Source organism: Anser anser (genome assembly GCF_964211835.1).
Source record: "Anser anser genome assembly, chromosome: 1".
Classification (NCBI taxonomy): domain Eukaryota; kingdom Metazoa; phylum Chordata; class Aves; order Anseriformes; family Anatidae; genus Anser; species Anser anser.
The window spans coordinates 49,750,060-49,775,598 of record NC_139720.1 but is presented as its reverse complement, the minus strand read 5'-3'; the positions used below and the strand labels follow the sequence as shown (position 1 = coordinate 49,775,598).

At 36.6% G+C, this 25,539-nt stretch overlaps 2 long non-coding RNA genes across 3 annotated transcripts; one reads left to right on the top strand and one right to left on the bottom strand.

Annotated features, from left to right (window-relative positions):
- Positions 1-1,551: 1,551 nt before the first annotated feature.
- On the bottom strand, positions 1,552-23,778 carry LOC310892307. The gene is made up of 3 exons (XR_014578032.1): positions 23,723-23,778; positions 22,001-22,018; positions 1,552-2,127 (listed from the first exon to the last, which is right to left on the bottom strand). It is a non-coding gene; the product is annotated as an uncharacterized lncRNA (long non-coding RNA).
- LOC310892306 lies at positions 14,331-23,849 on the top strand. Of its 2 annotated transcripts, none has more exons than XR_014578030.1 (3): positions 14,331-14,909; positions 14,986-15,035; positions 23,766-23,849. It is a non-coding gene; the product is annotated as an uncharacterized lncRNA (long non-coding RNA). The 2 variants fall into 2 exon arrangements; XR_014578031.1 differs by lacking the exon at positions 23,766-23,849 and adding an exon at positions 15,632-16,224.
- Positions 23,850-25,539: the final 1,690 nt, after the last annotated feature.

The window sequence follows — 25,539 nt, the reverse complement described above, 5'->3', positions numbered from 1 at the left end:
TAAAAGAACAAAAGAATAAAAAGCTTATATATATATACATATATAGATAGATAGATAGATACATACATACAGTTGGTTATCCACTGCACCTAAACCATCTAAATAATTATCAGATCCCTTTTATAATAAATTAGAGATGAGAAACTTCAGTCCACCTCTGAATAAGTGTACTAGGTAGACACGGGATGACAAGTCTTCTATGTGTCCCTATAGCTGCTGAAGAAGATGAGAAATGGATGACTAAATTTTAGGCAGACATTTTATTTGGATGTTGTTTTGGTCATTGCTTAGAATTTATAATGGTATCGTCATATCAGTGTGGAGAAATAATTTGCCTTCACTTTTTTTTTTTTTTTTTTTGTGAAATAATGGAAGTTCCCTAACGTACAGCAAGTTGGACTTGATTCTTGTGGATTCCTTCCAACTCAGGGTATTCTATGATTCTATCTTTATACAGACTACCTTCTTATTTGTGGTATTTCTTGAATACTTGGAGAAAAAGGATTTTTTGGTGGTATTTATTTCATATCTATGCAGTTAGATTTGTGTTCATATATGCTATCAGCTAGACAAATCAGATCAAAATAAACATGAATACATTAATAAGTATGTAATAAAGACCATGAGACCATTACTTAAGCAAATCTGTCTTCGCTAACAAAGAAAATTACAATGCACCTGAGTGAAACGAGATGCTATTTATCTGTGAATGTCTGAACAGATCGAAGGCATGAATAACAGCACTACCACTTTTCAATATATCAATGAGAAAAAGCTGTCACAATGCCTTTACTTTTGTTGCTTTTTTTAACTTCCACCAATCTGTTATTTTCAAGATCTTTATATTTTCTTTTGCAGCAGTTGCCTACACCATTAAACAAGAAACACGGGTGAAAAAGTATGAATTTACTAACAATGATATGTGAAGTTCAAATCAGAATTACATTGTGGTAAAACTCAGGCGGAAATAGTAGACAATATGATAAAATGAACTTAATGATATTATACCGCAGGGAAAAGAAAAAAAAAAAAAAAAAGCAAGCTGTATTTAGCTGAATTAAATCCAGACCTGTAGAGATCTGTGCACCTGCTTCCCTTCTGACATGTGGGAGTCCATTGACTATCGATGTGAGTTGAGTAAGCATATGAGTACCTATTCATTGATTCAGGTCCTTCAAGAGTGCCTTTGTTCTATATTTATAAGTGTCATTTTCTCCTCAGGGAGACTGGCAGCATTTAAGTCTTCAAAGTAAGTCTCAAATGCTATAGAGTGCCAGGCAGGAATTTACTAGAGAAGAGTCGGGATTTAGCTTTTTTTCTGCATTGATATCAGAGAAATATTTACTCCCAAATTTCATAAAATGGGCATTGTCATCTCCATTTCCATCAGTGCTGAATTTTCAGCTAAATCTCCCTCCAATAGCTCTTTGTACAACAGCTAATTCTTGCAAAACACATTTTTTATTTTAAGAAATGCACCAGTGGTCAGCTTGTCTCCTTTCTTAAAGTGCTTTCATTAAGTGCTCTCTCTATGAAGATGTGGAATCTCTGTCTCTCCCAGGCTCCTTTATTCTTGCCAAACAAGGTCTGACAGTGTTTATGGGACGGTGGAACTCAGAATGACAATGAGTAGTCTGCGTTCTAAGAGCGGAAACGTGAGCTGTGATTAATCTGTGCCAGTTTACAAACACAGTTATGGCTGTTAATCTCATTGCTAGATAGTGTGTCCTTCTTGAGCCTCAGTAATATTGCTCACTTAATAGAGAAGCAGACAGATGAGTATAGAAGGCAAAGTTGTCACAAACCACAGAAGTCAAACACCATGGTGTTCTGATCACAGTATGAAAATAACTCTTTTCTACAACGTGTCGCCCCTAATGTATCCTCCTGAAACTTTACATACGCATATATCCTCCCCCAAGTCACACTATCAAGTAATACCTGAGTTTGTTGGAACTTCTGAAATCCCGTCAGACACTGCTTGAACCAGCTTTGCTGTTGTGTAAAGGGCAGGTCATAGGTGTTTGCAGAATTGACATCTCTGTGGGGAGATCATTGTTGTTTTTAAGCAAAGTCCATTTTCTCGGTGGAAGCTTAACTTGGAAACACTTACTCTTGTTACAGCTCCTGTGTGGAACCCAGTAAACTATATTCAAGTCTTAAAACAACACACACAATTGAGGATGTGTCTGATCCAGCAAAGCTATTTTTCACAACTGGATATTTGCAGTCTCTCTTCACTGAACAACATAAAACGAGAGTTAAAAGGACATCCACACACATATATAAAATATAAATCTTAAACCTGAATATTTGAAGAGCAAATTTTATTCAAAAATGATCCTAAAATTCGCAGTCTGAATTCTTCACCCTTATTTAAGGGTGGCAAGAGATAAAGATAAAAAAGATAAAGAGTTAAGATAAGAGATCATTAAGTTAAGATAAAGAGTTAAATAGGATGAAATATCTATTCATCTGTATTGTTTTTAACCTGGTGTTCCTATTTCTGATTAGGTTCTCAAAGAAAGCAGTGAACTGAAACTTAGTGCATTTAAGGAGTCTTTCCTTTAAATGTAGTATGTCTCATGTCTCTGTTTAATTCACTGCAGGTCTGACCTGCATCATCTGCTTAACTCTACGTAGCTTCAGGCACCCAAATGCGGCATGCATTTGCATATTGTACATGAATACTCATCTAGTCAAATATGATACCAATGTCAATGCTAGGTATGCTAATATTCGCTCTCCATTCACTTTATAATTATTATGCCAGTACCTTAACCACATCAATTATATACTTAAAGTTAGATGGGATGAAAGAGTGTATGTAAACAATTCAATGCAAAACACCCTTACATGTTTTCTCTTCCTTCTCTTCTGATTCTCCCTGCTCCACCACTGATTCAAAAATGCCAAAAATGTGCTTTAACAACTAAGTTAAGCCTTAAGACTGATAATGAAATTATCACACTAACCAAAACAATACTGCTGACCCACAAGTTTTATAATATTTATCACAACTGGTTAAATGAACATACTCAAATGTCATCTGTGTATCAAAACAGAAATAATAAAAAGTTTTTATTTGGAAGAAGGAAATATATGTGATTCTCATGGTTTGGTGCCTTAAAAATCCTTTCTGCAAATGTGATTTTATGTTTTCACATTAATGCTGTGTGAAAACAAAATATGAATCATCTTATTCCCACCAGTCATATCCTAAGATAATAAAGCCACCATGTAAACTAGTTGTCAGGAAAGACCTGACACACATAGGATAAGTGTCCAGGATAAGACCTGATATACATAGGATTTTGCAACACAAATCACTAGCCAGCTCACATGTTAGTGAGAATTCTCAGTATAATAAGAATTACTATTTCTATTGTTAATAAGCTCTATGAATCCACTATAAAATACAAAACTGTAAAGGAAAAAAAACAACAACAAAAAATTTTTTTCTTGCTTATAAGAAGGCGGAATGTTCTTCAAAATGTTCTGCTTAAAATGTCAACATGTGTAAGATCCTGTGCATTTGCTAGGAATATGAAATCTTATTTTCACATATAGTCTACTTCTTTAATAACCTTCTGTCTATTATCTAGTGAATGCAGGCATCAATTAGAAATTTGTTGTTCAGTTTGGGTGTGGATCATCACTCATGGTAACAGAGTAGGTTGATATGAAGAATTATATGAGAATATATGAAAATCGCATGTTCAACGCCTGTTTGCAGCATACATAAAGTATAGGATATATTTTAATGATGCAGTCTTTTATCCTTCATGTTAATTTACCTCCACCACAATAAAAAATAAATAAATAAACTCAGAAGTACTTGCCAAACAAATGAAGTTAAGGTCAGGTATATGCAAGCTTGAAGATTGAAACTCTATGTGTTAGCAGGGTCAAGAATATTCCTTTTAATACGTAGATCTGTGAGTATGTGCCATTGTCTATGTCACAAAGCACATAGATTTTCCAGTCTAAGCAATATTCAAAATAGCCATGATAGCTGATATATGACAGTTAACAACCTCCATTTTAAAAGCACGAATGAAAGAGCACCAAAATAAAAAGCAATCAATCTTCTAGACATCTAGAGAATGCAATGACTTTTAAACACATGGCATTATCTAGATTCTTTTTCAGATCTCACTGGTGAATTTAAATCAAACTAGAATGCTAGTTTTCAAAATAATTGACATCAAACATTGATCGTTGTCTAAAGTAAAGATACGTAATCTCTCAAGCACATTTTAAAGACCTCTATGAACACGAACTATTGTTTAGTACTTCAATATCAAAATGCAAGTTAAGCATTCATACAGCTATTTGCACCTAGTCACTTATTTTAGCACATGGTTTAAGCTAAGAAGACATATTTTCAATTCATCAACTTTGGAAAAGAACAAGTTCTACAGCTGATGCATCAGTACCTTCTCTGTCAAGCAGATATCAACCCATAAACCTATCCTAATCCTCTAGTCTGTGAAGGAATTGATTTTTCTTTTTTAACACAGACTGCTATGGTGGCTTAAAGGTAAGAGTGTCTGAATTGTGTTATCTTCAATATATATTTCTCATGAATTTCAGAAAAAGTATGAAATATGTTACCAGTTAGAATTCCCCAAACATAAGGATGTACATAAAGAATGTTTACTAAAGGCCAAATGATGTACTATAAAACACATCCTAAACTATACTCTCAACTGATGTAAATTTTTGTAGCTCATATATCAAAAAACGAGTGATGTCTTCCTTGATCTGGAAAGCAAACAAACAAACAACAACAAACCTTAATATAAGCCAGAACGGTGCATTAACTTGGCTGTTGGTATTGTTCTAGGACATCTTCATTACCTTGTGAACTTCTCAGATATTACCATAAAATTATCTAAGTTGTAAAAAAACCATTCAAGATGATCAAGTCCAACCACCAACCTGATCTACCAAATCCTTGGGGTTGGATGCCCAAGCCTTGTCAGCACCTTGCGAGAGCTGCTGGCTCCTGACAGGCCCCTCCGTTACCCTGGGGTTTCACTGACTCACAAAACCTCCCTGTACACAGTGATCAACTGCTCAGCTGCCAAACTGACTGGCTCCAGAGCAGCGGGCCTGGCCATGTGGCCATAAACACATCACAGGATGGCTCCAAATTCATAGCTACTACCTTTTGTTTGTTTGTTTCGTATTTTCCTTAACATAACTTTCTAATAAGTTTATGGAAAAGAATTAAGAGTCATGCACAGTTGAAGTAACACTAAGCAAACGAATGACTGATGTGGTGATTCAACCCAGTATGGAAAGAATGGGCTGTACTGTAAGACAGTTCACTTGTCACTGGACGGGTTTGAAATGGGGGGATTTGTTTGAAAAAAAACAACCACCACAATTGATTTCAGAAATGCAACCAGAAGCATTGATAAGATCATGGTCATGAGTTATCTATAAAAGAATTTGCCAAAAGTTTGTATATTCTTTTATCAGTCACTGGAGCTACATATAAGCTATTAACTAATTATTTCAGAATTATTTTAGAGTACAAAAGAGTACATCCATAGACAGCAAACACTAGTGAAAACAGCATATATTTACTTGCTCTAGGTTGATTCTTGGTAAACAGGCAATTTACATCAGGTCATTTTCTTTATTACCTACCTTAGTCCCAGAAGTGCCACTAACTACAAGTAGTATTTAAAGCAATCTGATCTAAAGCTGTATTTTTCTCCCACACATGTATTTAGAAAATTTCAGTGAAGCTGAGGAAATTGACTGTGGTCATGGCTTTTAGTTTGGGAAAAAGGAGAGCAAAAAAGACAATTTGTTTACCAGAAAGGGAATGTGTCTATGCTAATACATGTTTCTTTAATAAAACTGATTTCACGTATCTTGTCAGACAAAAGATGATTTTGTTGTCAGTCAGACTTCTTAACCTAATCCTACTTTCCTTTGCTATGCAGTATATTTACCTTTTAGTGAATATTTTCTTCACCCCATCTGTAGTTCTAAAGGCCTTTGCCTTGCAGAGAGCAATACTTCCATTTTCCATTGGCTAGAGGAAGAAATGAAGTATGAAGAAAGCCCTTATTTCCACTCAGTTTGTCAAGGTATAAATAACTACACAAATGAAGACATTGGGAAAACAATCCCAATGTGTTATATTCTTTTGGAGAAAATGAAGAAAGGCTCCTGAAAACAATTTGTTTAAAGGTATTTTTCCACTGAAACTCTACACTTTCACGGAAATGAGCTTCCCTGTTGTGAACTTTGTTAAGAGAGATGTTAAAAGCTATGATTTTCAAATAACCTAGAGGTACCATAAAATTGCATCCTGATTTTTTTTCTCTATGAAAGAAAATGACAATTCACTCCTAATTTGTAGCTTAGTGAAGTGACTAGATTCTTTATGAGTAATAAGCATGGAAGAAAAACTGCAAGTATAATTTGTTCAAAATTTGAGAAAATCATGTTATATGTGCCAAGGTGATATAGTAATGCAAGCATATGGGTTAAAAAAGTTGTGCTTCATCTAGATTGCTGGTAAATTCAAAATAGCTATCCAGTCAAGGGAAGTGATTGTCCTGCTCTACTCTGTGCTGGTGCAACCTCACCTTGAGTACTGTGTGCAGTCTGGGGCACCACCGTATAAGAAACTATAAGGACATAAAAATATTAAAGAGCATCCAAAAGAGGGCTACAAAGATGGTGAAGGGTCTAGAGCGCAAGACGTATGAGGAGCGGCTGAGGTCACTTGGATTGTTCAGCCTGGAGAAGAAGCTCTCCTGATGGGAGACCTCATGACAGCCTACAGCTTCCTCATAAGGAAAAGCGGAGGGGCAGATGTTGATCTGTCCTCTCTGGTGACCAGCAACAGGACCCATGGGAACAGCATGAAGCTGTGTTAGGGGATGTTCAGGCAGGATGTTAAGAAAAAGTTCTTCACTAGAAAGGTGGTTGGGTGCTCGAAGAGACTGCCCAGGGAAATGGTCATGACACCCATCCTGCTGGAGTTCAAGAATCGACAAACCTGTCAGACATGTGATCTGATTTTTGGGTGGTACTGTGCAGACCCAGGAGTTGAACTCGGTGATCCTTGTGTGTCTCTTCCAACTCAGGATATTTAATGATTCTGTGATTTCTGAAAATAAAATGTACATATATGCCCCTTGAAGCATCTTGCACAGTTGTACTAGACATATGCAGAGGAGATGGGCATTTTAGAAGAAAAAAAAAGTTCCAGTTTTCAAGTGCAGAATGAAGGTTTTAACATTAATGGATGAAAGCAAAACAAACAAACAAACAAAAAACCAAACAAACAACAACAAAAAAAAGTGTTAACTGGAAGCAGAGATTTAGATAAGAGTCACACCATGAATACATATAAGAACTGAAAATGAAATATTTGAACTGCTTATCAAATGAAGGGAAAAAAAAGAAGAAAGTGATCATAGGATCGTGGGATAGAATTGTGATAGTAAGGATAAAAAAAAAAGATTCTGAAATAATTGAAAAATTAAAAATATCTGCAGAGAACCTATATATGAAGAAAAGAAGGCAGAAACACTAAATACTTTTTGTTATAATAAAAGAATGACCGGCACTATCTGATAAGCAGATATTCCATGAGGAGTAATTATTTTAGAATACAAATCCAAGTTTAACAAAACAACAATAAAAAATAAACCAAACCAAACCAAACCAAACTAAAGAATGTTTCTTATTGCCTCTTTTTTTTTAGGAGAAAAAAAAATTATAATTTAAATAAATAAGAGATGGGCTTCACTTTAGAAAAGCCACAAATAACAACTTGATGCATGGTTATGACTATATCTTGTGCCATGAATAGGAGAGTTTATTTGCCACAGTACATTTTATGAAACAACCCCAAAGCAATCAAACAAAATTACCACGGACTTTTTAAAATATGTTGTGAACTGACTTTATATGTTTGTAGCAAATTATGAAATCTGTCTTTTGTGGTTTAGAACATCTGAGACATTGTGCCAAAGGCCGCTGAACATCTTGTCTTCTGCAACAAAATATTTTATTCTAGAAGGAATATTGAATTTTAGTGACTGCAAAGTGAAGAACCTAACCACTGTTAGAAAAAAGAAGGGATGGAATGAGGTGCCTTCTTTGGAAACATAGGAGAAAAGAGTAACAGAAATTGCTTTAAAGGATCATTTCCCATAACAAAAAGAACAAACAGAACAAACAGTGGAACAAATCAAGGGAAGAACAGATTCCCAATGTATGTTGCTATAATCTTTTACCTCTCTTCTCCAAAACGATCTGAGGTATCTTCAGATTTCCCTGAATTCTCTAAGGCCTTCCTGCTTCACCCACCAACTGCCCACTGACAGACAACCCATAGTCCCTTGTGGGCAGGCCCTGCTGCTCAAATTACAAATCCTCTGACTCCCTCTACCCTTTAAGTTTTTGTTATGTGGGTTTGCTTGTTGGTTGGTTTGCTAGGAAATGATGAGAGACAAGGGGAAGGGGAGGAGGCAGGGCAGAAAGTTGCTCCGTAAGCAGTTGTCAAGTTTCAGGTAAATCAGTAAGAGCAGGGGAGGCAGGGAGCAAAGATGCCTGATCAGGGCCTTGCAGAAGGCCACCACCATGAAAACTTCCCTCCCTGCACTGAGCCAAGGGCTGCTGTTCCAGCCCCTTCCTGTCTGCCCAGTCAAGGCCCTCCTATGGATGCCTAGGCCTTTGGCACAAATGCTTTAGCCAGAGCGTGACTAGACCTTTTCTACTTCCAGATAGGCTATCAAGATCTCAAGGCCTACAGTCCTTGTGCAGAGGGTCTTTATAACTAGATCTCTGGTCTCTCCAAGTAACACTGCCTGTGCTTGCACAAAGCACACAGACCCCTAGCCCCTTGTGTTCTCATCCTCTCTGTTCCTCTGCCCTGGCCTAATGCTAGATACTCAGTACCCACTGATCCACTCTGCTTTTCCCAAACTTTCACATGAAAACATCATCAAAACAGTTCATACAGAAGGAAGACTACTCTCTGGAAAAGCCAACAGCCCGTAACTTGTAAGGAGGTGATCAAAGGGAGGGGTAGGGGTGGGTGTACCACAATGGTTCAGAACTTTTAAAATCATGATTTGGGAAAGAGTTCAAAGACCCACATGGTGTCATGAGAAAACATGAGCAGCGCGGCCACTGTGGTAGAGGCTTGTTACAGCCTGTCTGATTAAGAGGAAGCAGGTGCCTTCTTCAGACAACCTAACCAGGGGGGAAGCATGAACAGTATCTGCTGTTGTGCAAAAAACACAAAAGGTTTTTACAGACATTGTACAGTCTGTAGCCTGTGTCCTGCTACTCCAAGTTAGGCACTGGAGCTCTGTGATCTGTGGAAGGTAAGTCTGATCTTCCCTGCCAACTCATCTATACCAGGCTGACTTAAAAGAAAGAGTCCTCCCCACAGCAAGAAGTCTTGCTGCCTAGTGGAGTGTACTTGATTGTGTGCCTGAGAAATCACAAGTTTGGAAGAAGTATCTTGTTTCTTTTGAGTTAGGGACTTTGCAGTAAGTAAGGTGTGTGAGGGAAGGCACGAAAAACAGTTTGCTGACATCTTAAAGAGCAAAGGACTGACCTAGCTTGAAAAAGTACTTATCTCCAAGTTTCTAAGGGCAACTTGTTAGCTTGTCTGTGCTTTCCATTCCAGGCAGTGCCTTTATGTGATATTTGCATTTCTGCAATGCTCGATAGGAGACCAAATCCTTTTTTCCCCCCATGTTGTTCAAAAAAGGCCGTTTGTGCTAACTCATAAGACCTGCCCTCCTGATCTCTCAGGATTATGTATTGATTAAGAATTGGATCAGAACTGATTTGATTTTAAAGTGAACCTGAACCCTCCAAACACACTCACTGAATTATGTTTTGATCATGTTGGTGAAGTCTTGGTTCCATTTCTAAACACTATGATGGAATATCCTTGTTAGTACTAGACATGTTTCATGAACTCATCTTCACACTTAGTGCCTGAAAGACTCATGATGGATCATCAATTAGTGTTTTCATTTCTTAAGTCTTTTGGCTTGTTGGGTTGATGCCGATAATGCTTTTGACATTATTATTATTATTCATAAAGGAAGCTTCTGCTGCAGGAATGAAATTCTGTGATCAAAATGTCTCTAGAAGAATATCTAATGAATTCAGCTGCTGACTGAAAGAAAGAGTGTGAGCTATAGATGCATGAAAGGATTAAGAGGAAGGCAATGGTGCTTGACTTCCCTGATTCATTCAGTGGCAGATGTTAGATTCAAGGAGGAAGAAGACATTAGAAATAAGCATTTATTTATTCACTCCATAGTCTCCTGCGGCAGGAAAAAAAAAAAAAAAAAGAAAAAGAAAAAGAAAAAAAGCAGTAGTGACAGTGTTCACCCACACTGAGGAGCTTAGTGATTCCAATTTATGCTTTAAAAAAAAAAAATAAAAAAAAGCTGATTGCTCTGTTAACATGGAAACCTTTCATAGCACAATAAAGGAGAAAAATCATCTATCTCCAGGGGCTTGATGGCTACACGGTATGACACATATGATAACACATTACCACAAGTTTTATTTATTCCAACTTGATGGTCAGGATGGCAGATCTTTTTGCAAGACTGCAAGCCGAGGACTCACTCTGACCTTTTTTAGAGAGCTGTTTGTGCCCATTATGTTAGAATTTTCTATAAATAAAACTAGTGTTTCTTGGCAAAGGGTTGCATTTTATCCTGAATGTAGACACTACATCTAGATGAATGACCCTCCCACCTCGCTAGTTTCTTTCTGGAGTTAAAGCTGCCACAGGGTGTGTCACTAATAAATTACGTTGGCACAAGATCAGTTAAACTTTCCACATTCTTTTCAGTCTCTGTAGAGCCAGAAAAGAACAGTCAAACATATTTAGCATTCAGTAGCTCCTTTCCTTTATGTATTTTAGAATATTGAAGTGCTCCTTCCACTGCACAACAGTAAACTTCTATGAATTTTGGTGGGGGAAGGAGGAAAGAAAGCCTTTCCACCATGATCATTCCTTCTTTTTCCTAACATTATTTTTAAGAAACAAACAAATGTTTGACAAAGAGAAATCTTACACCCCAGCATTTGCAGGAGCCTTTCCTTTGCTGGCCAGCCTTGTCTCACACTTGGCTGAAGACTGCTACAGAGCAGTGACCCTCGAGGAGGCCAGAGGGGTACCTAGTGCCATTCCTGAACTGAGAGCTGCTCTGGTGGCAGCTGATTGCCACCGCTGGGTACTGCTGGCTGCAGCTGTTTAAATTGGTGCTGGTGGTGGTGTGGTACATGAGCAGCAGCTTCACAGCTCTGTGAGTGCCTGTGGAGCCTCTGAGCAATGAACAGGCAGCAATGCCCAATCTTCTGCTTCCAACAGTTGAGGAAAATCCATAATTATTGACCTATTTAGACCCTTACACTACTAGGTGGCTACAATACAGATGATAGTGACAACTAACTGCGATCTCCTGTTCTCTTCCTTCCCATTTCTCCTCTGTCTTCCACCACCAGCCATGAACAAGTCGCAGTTCTTCAGTGGGGGTCTGCCTAATCAGGCAGAATTGTCCCAAAAGGAGAATGAGGCTAATGCTAGGGCAACGTGCATGTATTTTCAGAACAACTTCCTGTTCATATTTAAAACTCTTAAATGCTCTTTTGGCTGGTATCATCACAGTTAGGCAATTGATGTGTCTTCCTAGGAAAGTGCCCATCTTTAAAAACATGATTGTGATCATGATTTCTTACAGGCAATCACTGTTTTTAAATCCAGTCAACATCCCTTTGTTGATTTCTTTCCATTACCCTTGGAGGGCACATTTCATGGCTGTCTCCTGTTATGTAGCTTTATTCTTCAATAAAATTCCACTATTTGTTCTGCGATTTTATATATTCATTATTCCATGATTTGTTCTGTGATTATATACTCATTAAAGGTCTCTGAAACACTAGCAAAATGTCAAGCACCTTGTGGCTCTGATTCACGTCAGCTCAGCATTCAGAAATTAGCTTTAGCAAACCTGTGAACTTTTAATTGCAGCTTGTGCAAACTATGTGGTCCCCCTGCCTGTCTACAAACATACTTTTGCATTGCAAAGTTGATTGTTTTCTCCTGTGGCATTTCCCTGACTGGCTGAAACTGCTGTCAGTGCCCTAGAGGATCGATTAGAAACTACATTTGTGTGACTAAAGAAGGAAATTCTGAGCTCTTTCTCCAGCAGGGGAAAATAATAACTATAATTCAAAATAAATAAATAAATTAATTAATTAAAAAAAAAATCGTAGTCCTTCTTTCTGTGTTAATGAACTATGAGCTAGAAGAGTTTTATTTTTATTTTCATTTCCCAGCCAGCCGACATGCAGTGACAGTATAGCTAGGAAGGCCTACCCCTTAGATCACCAGTGTGAATGATGCGCCAGAATTGGTTTGATACATACCTAACCCGGGACCTTGTCTGACCTCAATACACAAGTAACAGGAAGTTACCAAGTGTGTATAACCATGTGACATAGCAGCATTAGTGTACATGTGCAGAATCCAGTGTCTCTCATCCCTTAACATGCTTTTTTTTTTTTTCTTCTTTTCAGCCTCAATGTATTTCATCAGCTATTCCTTTTGTTAGGAAAAAATGTCCAGTTTAAAGTAGGTTGGCATGCTCTTTGCTGTCCAGTTCCAGTCTCCATGCAGATCTCCTTGCTACAGCACCACTGCATAGTAAGTACACAAAATATGAGTTTGTTTCACATAGGGTAACCGTGTCATTGTACCTTCAATTCCATCTTTGAACATTGCAGTGCTGTCAGACCTCTTATATGTAAGGTGTTCATGCTAGTGATGTACTTCATATATTCCCAAGTATTTAACTCACTCTACATGCAGGAGCTCTGTGACCACAGCTGATTTGTAGGCATTACTCCTCAGACTGTAAAGAGTCCTCACAATCTCTAATATTTCACCTGTGGAGACTTCTTAGGTTGCTGGATCCACCTGTCTGTCCATCCTTCTGCCACTGCTTAGCCACAGTCTATCATAGCCTGGCATGTTCTCTTAAATCACCAACAACTGTACTTCGTGTTGACACACCAGTCTATAATGTATGGCAGTTAAGAAAGGACCTTCTGCCCTTTTGCTTCCAGCAAGAACAGAGCAGATAACTAGGGAGGCAGGAAAGGGTGACACTTTAAACTGACGCAGCATGAATCTATGAAGATGGTGACTCCGTCTTTGATTTCCAACTTTATCTGGTAGGCTAGTTAGCAGGGTTAGGTTCTGGCAACTTATAGTGTCTCAAATACCACTTCTCCTGTCTTCATATTTCTCTATTTTATAATATATATTTCCTTTCTTTACTTTCGCATTATACACAAACACACACACACACACATTTATATACATCTTCTGCAATGTGTCTAAAATACTCATTAACATTTTCCTGTTAAAATTTCAATGGTGCCTGTGAGCTGAGTGGGTTTCTGAGAACATGGTCAGACATGTCTATGATTTGACAATAAAAACTAACCATAGGAGGCTCAAAATTTGAAAACATGTATGTGCCTATTTTGGACTGAACTTAATGTAGGGATAATGTGCAAAATATGTCCTTAGTGAAATTAAATGGAGACGGCCACTGATTTCAGGGAACCAGGGCTTCAAGCTTAACTTCGATATATAATTTCAATATAAATATAATACATACATATAATCTCAATATATATATAATTATATATAATTTTAATAATTCTGAAAGGAAAAAATAATATTTATTAGTGTGGTCATTCTAGCCCCTTATCTAGGGCTACCAAGTCTGCTTCCTAAATCAGTTTCATCCAGATTTCTAATACACAGATATTTTTTGTAAGGATTGAATGATTGATCCTATAAAGATTTTTTATTGATGATCAAAGTTTTAATATTTTCACTCTGATACTGTTTTCTGACCAATATTAGGTATACTATTGCTGCTGAAAGAAATGGCTGAAGAATGCAAGGTCCTATATATAAGATGTTAGCTTTTCTGTACGTAGCATGGTGATTACTGAATGATACACTTGATCAACCACAATGTCTTAAGGAATGAACAAGACATCTGTAGGCAATGCCTATTGACTGGAATTTAGGAAACCACAGAGCCTCATGAGACACACATGGAAATTGTGATAGAGCATAAACATCCCTGAGTGAAGTAGCCACCCAGAAAGTATAAATGGTTTAATTATCCTCTGCTGTGTTCAAGCAGATTATTAGAAATAGCTACTTAAGAACTTAATTATTCCAGGCAAAACAGCAGCAGCTGGTTTCTCAGAAGAGACTTCTGTGGAGGAAGACTATATTAAGGAAGGCTTTGGAAAGATAAGCTGTCAATCACAGAAAATAGAAGACTAAACAAGGAAAGCAAAGCTTTTTCAGACTTAGTACAGGCTTTCCATGATAAAATCCATAGCATTAGAGGACATTGCATTGATTGAGAAAAGAAGGGGCCTCCATGTGATGTATTTTGAGACTGTAAGTTTCTGTTACAACTAGTTAGCAGAGATTATGGCTGGTAATAGGCCTGATTTGCCAAAAATGGTTTATGTGGATCCTAGCTGTGTCCAGTGAACAAGCCTTTTGTGTCAAATTAAGAGACTAGAACCAGGTCTCCTGTTGCAAAATTGCTATCTTTCAGTACAAAAGCATTCCCTCTCCCTGCACCTTTGTGATTTCTAGAATGGTTTTAAATACTGATATTCTGAAGCACTTATATGTTGGTTGAAATGAGAACAAGATACAAGTACAAGGAGCTTCTCTCATGGAACAACAGTGCTGGAGTTAACATACAGCTCTCCCAGCTGTTAGAAAAATAGAGCACCTTAAGTTCCTGAAATCAAGAGGAGAGGAGAAGAGAAAACAGGCCAAGGTTTGTATTTTTGAAGCTAATATCAAACTCTGCTTTGAGATGGTATGAAGAGTGACCTCCAATAAATAATTTACAGGTAAATAACACACAGAACTTCTCCTGCACTCAAAAATATTCTTCAAAAAGGTAAACCATTTTTGTACTTCACAACAGTACTGAGTCACCCCCTTGCTGTTGTGTCTCAAATGTGATGAAATATAGAGGCTGAAAGTTTAATTTCTCAGTTTCTCTTCCTGTGAATCTACCCTTCTTTTTGTTAGTATGCAAGCAGAAAAGTCTGAGAATCATCAAACCTAGCTAAGATAAAGAACTCTCTTGCAGTCAAGGCTGCCTTTTTTTTTTTTTTTAAAAAAAAAAAAAAGGTCTTTTCACATGTAAAGCATTTGGTGTGAAAGCTAAGTCTTGGCAAGACTCCTGTTAGTCTCATTTATTTCAGATGCACGTACTAAGCAGGAAAAACACTTTTCAGTGAGGAAGGAAATGAAATTGAGATGTAACTTTATGAATAAAAGACTTAAATATTCTTCCTATGAGACGTTCCTTTTATATTCCAGGTTTTAGACTGAAAACTTTTTTCTTCCTTCTCTAAAGAGTTGTATTTGTTTCATATGGCACTTTCTTCAAAGCTATCTTCTGATATTTGAAAGAATCTTCCTGCAGACATTTTAAATTCAAACCTGATTAACTTGGTCCTCTTGATTTCTTTTTTTGATTGCCTACAGGTATATGACCCACTCCAATTAACTGCTACAGAGGATAAAAATAATCATCTTATTAGCTAGCAGCCACAGCTACCATGGTACCCTCATTTAGTACACTACAAGCAAGTAATGCAAAAATAAGAAGCTTTAGAGACATTTTAAACATACATAAATTATTGGGAATATGAGATGAATTCTCAACTTTACAAAATCTCTTTTATAGCTCAATTTTCTAATGTTTGAGCACTATGAGCTCCTAGAGGGGAGACGAGAATATGGAAAGGAGTTGTGCTATTGTACATAATTCATAGTTATCAGTAACAAGAAAAGAACAAAAAGCACAGATAGAAGTAGATACAGTCAACAGTGAAAAGTAGATACAGTGAGATTGTTTTTGACCAACCATTTGTCATCTAACTGTAGTGAAAGTTTCCTTTGTTATTTCTGCTATTTTTAGAGAGGATTAAAAGGCCAAGCACTCATTTGCATGTGATAAATTTCTACAAATTACAATTCAAAAGTAAATTTGTCATATACATCAAAGCATAGTTGTTTCTTTAATAACATTTAATTTGGGGAAAGGTTTGGAAAAGGAGGTATACTCTACACCAAACAAGGGGAAAACTTCAAGGTCTATGTCAGACAGCACGTTGCCCTCTCAGACAGTGAAGATTTTTTTTAGCTCATCCTGAAATTGAACAGAATTGGACAGTGGAAAATTTCAGAAGTGTCATAACGTTGTTGTTATCTTTAGAATGAGTCAGTTTTGAGGGTTTTTCATTTAGAATTTGAAAATATGAGAGAAAAGATGAAAGGAAGTTTAAAAGATATCAAGCACTTTGGAAACTAAGAGAAATCATTTTAGTTTTACAACACAACATTTAAAAAAAAATGTTGCCACCAACTAGAAATATGAATTACTCTCAAAGCCTTTTGTGCAACAGAAAAAAGGATGAGCTGAAAAGCTAGGGTAATGCCCATGAATTGAGAGAGCGTGTCTGTCAAAGAGCTCTGTCAGAGCTGCTGGAGAATTTCTACCCATACATTGGAAGTCTAAAAATGCAGGAGGTCATAAAAGAGATGCTTTTTGTATTTTTTTTTTAGATTTTTTAAGCTATTAACTTTTTTTTTTTTCCCCTCTCTCTAAGTACCTAAAGCACCTTCTCTTTGATTTATGGAAAGTATAAATGTATGTGTTAAGCAAACTATAAGTTCTGCTTTAACTTAATTTCCTCTTTCTATTCATGATACATATCAAGATGATATAAGCATTTCAACAACAACAACAAAAAAGTAGGAACCAAATCTATTAGCCTCTGAGGAAAGCTGCTTGACGTTTGTGGCATTTAAATCCCATTCTCAAATGTAGTCAAGGGATGTGGTGAGAAGTGATGGTTCTCAGACAAAGAATATAAGAGGTCACAGAAACTTTTTTAAGGGCTGTGAAGGGATTTTCAATATCCCACAGAATGTTTCTTAAATTGCTGACTACCACTGTTTTTAATTTCTTATTTTAACAAAAAAATGTTGAAGTGTTATTCCTTTTTCTTTCCCCTTAATCACTAATAGCACAGAACATGGTGACTAAGGGTGTTTCTCTTTTATACAGGCCAAGGTCAATGCTATTTTTCAACTATCAGAGATTTTCTAGAGGCTCCTGAAATGAAACAAAGTCACAATTTGTTCATATATCTTTAGGCTCAGGACTGCAGTTGCTACAGCCTTACTGCACACCAATAGAGCAATATTTAAGGATATTTTATTTTTGAGCTACTTTATGAAGGGACTAATCTTTCCAAACCATATGAATACAACAGGAGTATGTGGCAGATGTGTTTTGTGACTAAGTAAAGGTTTAGAGCAGTGAATTCTACAAAGAGGCAGTTATGCAGGCAGTTCTGTGTCTGAGGTCTGAAAGTGATTACCCTGGTGGTGTCATTTGGAACATGGTGCTTGGAAGCTTTCCAATCTCTTGGCCAAGAGCACTTGCTATAACTTGTGGACCACCTCAGAAAAATACCTGTCTTGCTCAACAGTTTTAAAAGCTCATCTGATTGGTGTGAACTCAAGGAAGAAGTGTTTGAGTTTCATGTAGATGTGTTACCTATTTAATTACATTGAGGTACTGTCAGCGCCTGTCATCTCTTCAGCTGTCTTCTGCTGGTGACCACATTAAAATCCTCATATAAATCGTATTGCAGAAAAAGAGCTATTTGAATGAACACTTTTACAGACATTTTTTTGTTCATTGTGCCTTTCTAGCAGACGTGCTATATCTGGTATTTTGCCAGGATTTGAAAACATGTTGCCAAAGGAAAACAGATGTTTTTCAGTCATTTTATATGTGCAGTCCAACTCACAGTCCTTGCTATTGTTTTATTTACACGATGTTTCAAGTTGTACTGGGTCAAGTTCCAGTGATATTTGATATTTTATTCTATAAATGTAGGCAGGTGCACTAGAAGGAAACTTTGGCACATCATCACAAGAACTATCTGTAAAGATACTTCAAATCTCTCTGAAGACATAGTGGAACTAATGAGCTACAGATATTCACTGCTTTTTTGAGGCATATATTTAAAGCCATATCTCTCAAGGATCAATACTTCAGAGAAACAAGAAAAAGGAGGAAAGTATTTTAATGATGAGACCAAAAATCAATTGCTTTTTCTGTCAGGCTTGACTTGATCCTCTATCAGGGAGATCAATTGAGATTCTCCAAAATGTTGACAGAATATCTTTGAACAGAAATCAAAGCCAAAATAAAACGGTAAATTAACTAGAGTTTGAAATGGGAAGATGACAAATTTCTTACTGATTGCCATGTTAAAGTAGAGGAAAGACCTTTATTTTTAACTTTGTTTATATTTGAGCTTTCATTCATAGCTGCAATTTTTAGTGGCTGCTCAGCTGGACTCATTTAGCCATGTTCTTTAAACATGGTTAGATCACCATAATGTCAAAGGAGAAAAAACTAAATTTGTTTTGGATTTGTAGAGATATGGGGTTGAGTGAGATTCAGTTTGTAGGTTGTGACACGTAATTCAGGAATCTTCAAGTAGACTCTCACAGATACATTGAGCAAGGTCTTTAGGCTGTCATTGTACTGGGGAGATTTGCGTTAAACACTGAGATAAACACTGAGAGTTTAGATGTCAGTGTGTAAACAGAAAATGTAGGCGTCTTAATCTGCAAGCTAAATTTTAGTCATGCTCTTTTACTTAGTTTATTAACCTTGAAGATGAAAAAAGACAATTTGAGACAGTGGTACCTCTGGTTCAGTTAAGGAGAGGAAAATAGAAGGTTCCATGAAATTCTCTGTTGATATAAGTGAGCCTGAATTTAATAATTTTGGGGTCACATAAAATTTTCTTCAATTTTTTTTTTTTTTTTTTTTTTATTTTTTTGCCAAGACAAAACAAAATTGGCAAAGAGCTTGAGTCTTGAAGGAAAGACTCAGATGTATACATATAGCCTTTCAGGCTATATATCAGACTTTTAGACTATATTAGACTTTGACTGATGCAAAGACTATAGATATAAGTGTCCATCTACATGGATAAGCTGAATGGGACCATTCTCTGTGCTGCAAAACTCTCTCACCTTCTAAGTAGACTGGCCTTGTAACTGCCTGATGAGAATGGTATTCAGCTCCTGCTAACTCCTGAGTAGCATCCAGGAAGAGTTTGGAGCAGTGCTAGCTGACTTGGGCTAAATCATCACAGGACCTGTTCTGACAATTTAGTATTATAAACTGATCACTTTAGGGCCTGGGAATAACTCTATGCAATTTTTAGTTTATTGCCATAGATACAGCTGATGTTTCTCTAGCAACGTATTTATAGAAAGTTAAATCTTTTATTCTGTTACTGAAGATATCTATTTGGATACAACAAGACAAGCACACCAATAAATCTTTCAGATACTCTGTAGGAAAAAAAAAAAAAAGAGTGGGATTAAGACCCAATTTAGATGTACAAGATTAAATCTTGTAGAAGAATGCTGTCGATGAGGACCAAAACTACAGAGGCACTAGTGCTATCAAAAAAGTAGCAAGAAATTAAGGGATCAGAGTTCTGGGGGAAAGATTTGGAAAATATCTAAATCTTTCTTTGGATATTTTCCAAATACAATTGTCCAGTAAAGTCAGGATATCACTGCTATAATCCAGATTTTTCTGCAGTACTGAATTGTTAAGAAGATGCCTAAAATGTGTGTAACTTTGAACTGAGTTTTCCTTTTAATATATCCAATAATTTCAGGAATTCAATTATAACATTTTTCACATTGATTATTTTTCCGCCTTCAAATGTCTCTCTGATTTTTTTTTAAGTCTTTTAATACTTTCTTTCCCAAGTCATCTTTAGTTGAAAAGACGGCATACCAATCTCTCTTTTAGTTCTCCTGGAGTAGTTAAAACTTGCTGCAGTTTCAGTTTGTGTGTCTTGAATAGATATCTGTCAACATTACCTACCTGTCTCCCCTTTGTCTCTCATGAAAGTTTTAAGTGTATTTATTTTTCCTGTTTGAAGTTCTATGGGAATTTGATCAAGATCTGAACGCTAAGGGGAGCAACTGTCTTTCAGGTTTCTTAATTCCAGACATTGAAGGCTCGACCTACAGGGTCCCGTGCACTATCATAAATTCAATTTTAGGAGAGGGATACAGTGCCAAGATATAGCTGGGAGTATTGCTGTTGGCCTGTGGGTCTGAATATGAAGTCCCGACAACTAGCAAACTGCCAGCTGTGGCACAGCCCTGGAGTATTGTTTCTTGCTTTGTGACTGTAAGGGCCCGTTCCTGCTCTATCGGGGTCATGAGGTCCTGCACAAGGAGAGGTTGTGGTGTTTCAGATGTTTGCATGCCTTGCTGTTTGAGTGCTCCTGCAACCTGATGGGTGTGTGGAAATTGTGGGAGCTCTTCTGGCAATGGCAAATGCTCAACATACACCAGCCACAGTCTGACCTTCTTGATAGCTCTCTGCCATGAGCCTCAGAACCACCATAGTGGCAGGCTTGGTGGAGGACAACACCAGCAGGTTAGAAGGGCAGGTCTGCAGGTGCTGGGCTGCAGGTCCTGGGCACGTCTGTCACAGAGATACTTCCTTAGACATCTGACACAGGTTTGCAAAGGCTGCTGGCTGGGAGGGATTGTCCACAACACATTTCTTGTCTTGGATCTCTCGTATATTATAAACATGATGGTTGATGAGCAGTTCAGGATTAGTTAATAAATAACAGGAGAGGAGCAGAAAAAGAATGTCATTTTAATAGCAGTTTCAAAACATTTAGTTCTGTCAGCAGGTCTGGCCTGCTCTGAGGCTGGTGATATACACAGGTACCTACCAGTTCGGTTTTGAACAGAATTTTTTATCTGTGTTCATGAAAAGAATAAATAGGAAGAAAGAAATAAGAAAAAGACAACAGTATTGGAGTAGTTCTGAGCAGCAGTATTGTGTTTTTCAGTTTTTTTTGTTGTTTGTTTTGTTGGTTTTTTTTTAATTAGAGGGATAGCAGTCTGTGTTAAAACTCTAGTAACTAATCAGTGTATTCAGTGTGACATTGGTTACTGATAACTTGAAAGTAGAAATCTCTGTGGAATGCAGGTCCCCAGATGAAATAAACAGTTCTAGCAATACTGACTTGATTGGATATGGCAGTTTGGATTAGCTAAGAATATCTCTGATGCACACATTGATATTGTATGTGACACCACTTGTGAAAATCATTTGCTAGAGCAAGGTGTTATTTTTCACATAACGCATAACACAGGTTTCTTTTTAAAGTAATGAAAAAGTAAATTAGAATTCATGGAGTGGAATGGAAAACAACAGGCTATAAATTAGCAGGAAAATAATTATTAATAGCATTGACAGCTCAAAAAGTAGTTTCAGTTCTCCAAATCTCTATCATGTTAATGCTACCCATTAATTTGGCTGATTCTGAGAAGGCTAAAAAAGTTGAAATATGTCCTCACAGGATCCTTTATTTTTATACCTCATATACTAAAAAATGTATTCATATGCTCCATCCGTTACAAGTAATGGTATGTATTAGGTGGGGATTACTTGATTCCTTTTTAGTCCCTCAGGTATTATTAAGACAAGGATGATGCAGAGACTTTCAGCAACTATTACTTGTATTTCTTTTAAAATATTTTTTATTATTATTTAATGATGTGATCTTAAACTTTATAGTTGAAATTTCCTGAAGTTTTTGCTGAAGAGCAAGCTACATGTAAAAATGAATATAATTTTTTTTACTTATATCTTTTTTTTTATCTTCAAAAATACTTCAAAAACAGGGGAGAATGAGTGGTCAGGGATTTTATTCATTAGTCTTACCAACAGGCTCCAAAGTTTGGCTTCAGGAAAAAAAAAAAAAAATTTACCTGGTTCAGCTAAAGTTTCTGGAAAGAAAAAAAAATAATGAAATTGTAAGCAATTTTAAGTGCTGACAATTGACAAAAAAAATTGCTTTGTCGTGTTTTTAGTATTGTCTACTGAGACATTCACTGGAGTGTGAGGATGTGCTTCAGGAGTTTTTTATTAAGAAGTGATTTAGTATCCTACCTCCAAATCCTCCTGTTTTCAGTTCCTTAATATTTAGAAAATTTATCCTGTTAAATCCTGTTAAATTTATCCTCCTTATAAAGCAGTAGTTGAAAGATCCATAGTGTAAGAAAAAATAGTGTAATGAGTTGGAAGAATTGAAAAAAAAAAAGTTATGTGTTTCTTAAGGCTGAACTTCAAGTTAATACTGTTTGTGAGTTTGAAGAGTTTTATGAACTGATTTAAACAAGTAAAGTTATATTGTTGTTAAAATTAACTACTGAATTGCAGATCATGCTAACTGAACTATCTGAGAGCTTAAATACATAATGTGACCACAGAAATGCCTGGAAATTACCATTGTCTCTACATTATGTTTAGTTGTTCCTTTACATTCCATGATCATGTTTTGCTCTGGTGCAACACAGTCACAATGAAAAAGGATGAAGGAACATGATTTTGAAAAAACATACCTTGTGACACAAGCAGGTAGAACTCCCTACTAATAAGAAGTTTGACCATTTAACTTTACAAAATTTGACTGCATAAAAAGTCATGGCACAGAAGGTGAACATTTCACGTAGCTTAAAAAAATAAAGCCGAGTTTGACCATTAGGATCTCAGTGTTGTATCAAATCTCTGGGGTAGTACCTTAGGATTCTATCCAGAAAATCCTTATTTTCTGCATTAATTATATTTTATCAGTTTTGTGAATGAAGGACAGGTTATGTGCCAAGGTTTTTCCACCATCACAGAGAAAGTTATGCAAAAAGAAAACTTTTCTTAGATTTTAAAGAAAAAAACAAACCAATAAAACCACAAACATTCATGTTGAATTAAAAGCACATTTTGAGAATACCTGATATTTCTCAACACTCGTCTCTAGTGCAGAAACACTTGTGAGCAATACTCTCATAAGTGCATGTAGGCACTGGTATGAGTGCAATTATCACATCAACATGGGAATCTAATCCTTACTCTGTGTGTGGGAGCATGTCCACAAGTGCAGCACAAATGGATCCCAGTATGCGTTGCCCAGACCTCTAAATGTCTGCCCTCAAAGTAATACCCCAGAGTTGTGTCTAACAGGAAAACTGGGATGGGGAAATTGGATACTGTACTTCCTGGACTCTTTTGAAAAGGCCTTTAGGATTTTGGAGCAGCCTAACTTCAAGGGTAAAAAACATTAAGATCAATATGGAGGTGGTGGAGGTAGTGTACCAGGTTATCGCCTGCTTCTAACAAGCAGGATATTGCTTAAAACATACACCACCAAAGTACCAGAAATTGACTTTTAGCTTGAGGGCGAATGCTTTTTTTTTTTTTTTTTTTTTTTTAGGTAAGAATACACGTGACAAACTTGTAATATATAGAATTGTGTTTACATGTTTACTTCACTAAATAAATAAATAAATCTTGGTCTGCAGAAAATGCTATACATTTATATGGTAAATAGTTTCAGACTTGTGTCAAATATTTTTATTTTAAATGCACATTTGAATCATGGCCTGCTGCCTTAACATATAAAGAATGAATTTTTTGTGGCATAGCACTCCACTAACCTTTCTCTGAAACATAATGTGCTCATTTTCATGTTCTCCACAGAAATCTGTCGAAACAGAAATTTCAGAAGTGTTCCAGAAAGCCATCTTTCATCCTAGAGCAAGCACATGTGAACACCTGCTCTTCCATGTTGGAAAAGTTTCAGAGGCCAGAAAAGAGGCTCTTGTGAATCCAGGGATTACTCAGCAATGCCTGCTGCTGTCTTGAGCAAACACATTAGTCTGTTGCTTAAAACAGATGCAGGTCACGTTCTCTGGGCCAACATGCACAGACAAGCCTGTTGAATTGCCATCTGTGCTTAATCTGTCACTAAAGAGCAAACAAGGGTGTTCCAGCTTTCAAAAGAAATGCTGACTGGTAGGAACATGTGCGGCATTAGAAGGCCCTCCAGTCACATGGCTTTCTTCAGTTGTGCCTTCTGTTTGATTGCTTTGTTAATTCCTTCTCCAAGGCATCTTATTCTGACATTTTACAAGGATGCTTATCTTATTTGGTATCTTCCCTCTTTTATTTTTGGGTGGGGAGAGGGGGGAGGATGAAGGGGAGGGAGAAGGAGAGTATTTTTTGTTTTTATTCTTGAAATAAAGAGACATCCATCATGTAATCCTCATTTTAAAATGAATTATTCTCAGAAAAATGATAATCCAAACAGTATTCTGCCCTGCTGAACCCTTATTTTTGAGCACTGAATGAATGAATTTTAGTCATAAAATACTTCCAAATAATGAAGAGATTTACATCTAATTAATCAAAAAACTGGCTAAGGTAGCTACCAATTTAACCAGTATGTGCATTTATTAAAAAGATTGAATGCTACAAAATAAAAAAAAATCTTTCCCCGGTAGATCTCTTCTCAGTATATTACAGAAGTTATGTAATTTCTGGACATGTCGGTTTTAATTAGCCATCTTCTTGTTAAAGAAACTATGTTTTTTTAAAATATCATTTAACAAAGAACATGCTTAGGAATGCGAAAAATGCATGAGAAGTACTTTCAAGCTACTTTATTTTAATATATTATCTCAGGATTGTTTTTAGAGACAATTCACACCACAGCATGTTTTCAGAAGAAATGTTCTGCCAAAACTGTTAGATGCCAGTGGGTTTTTTAGTCTTATTTTCTACAGTAGAGATACTTTTGTGGATTAAAAGTAGACTTTATGCTTTCAAAATCCATCTCTTTGAATCTCTCCTTCATATAGACTAATTCATGCAGCTCTCTCTGTGTATCTTATTGCCCATCGCCAAAGAAAGGATGCAATTTCACAAACCCTGTATTATGACTCAGCTACTGTAGCAACTAGAAAAACATATTAAATTACTTTCTCTCTAGAGGCAAGACATCTCTTTGATAATTAGGCAAGGAGGCAGAGAAACTTGGTGAAAACAAGTTTAAGAAGAATCTCCCTGGATTTCAAATAACATGGGTGAGATATACATTTTTTATGAAGTGATAAAGCCCAGTGGATTTAAATGACTCACTTACTAATACAGCCTGAGAATTAGGTTTGACATGTGTGGGGTTAATATAATTTATCTAACAAACAATTTACCTACCTGCTATCTAGAATGAGAAGCTGCAATACAAATAGCTGGGCAGTTTAGTACCCAGGCATTTAGAGGATCTCCCAATGGAGCCACTGAAACAGTCGTAGGAGAATAATTTTGTTGCACCTTCCATTGTGCTGGAAATTGACAGCAGACTGGATAATTTGCTAGTCTTTAAAAAGTCTGTGTGAGCCTGGTTACTCAGAAAAGAAACAAATTTATGAAGAGAAAAACTTCCAAGGAGGACAGGTAGGTTTATTTGGTTCTG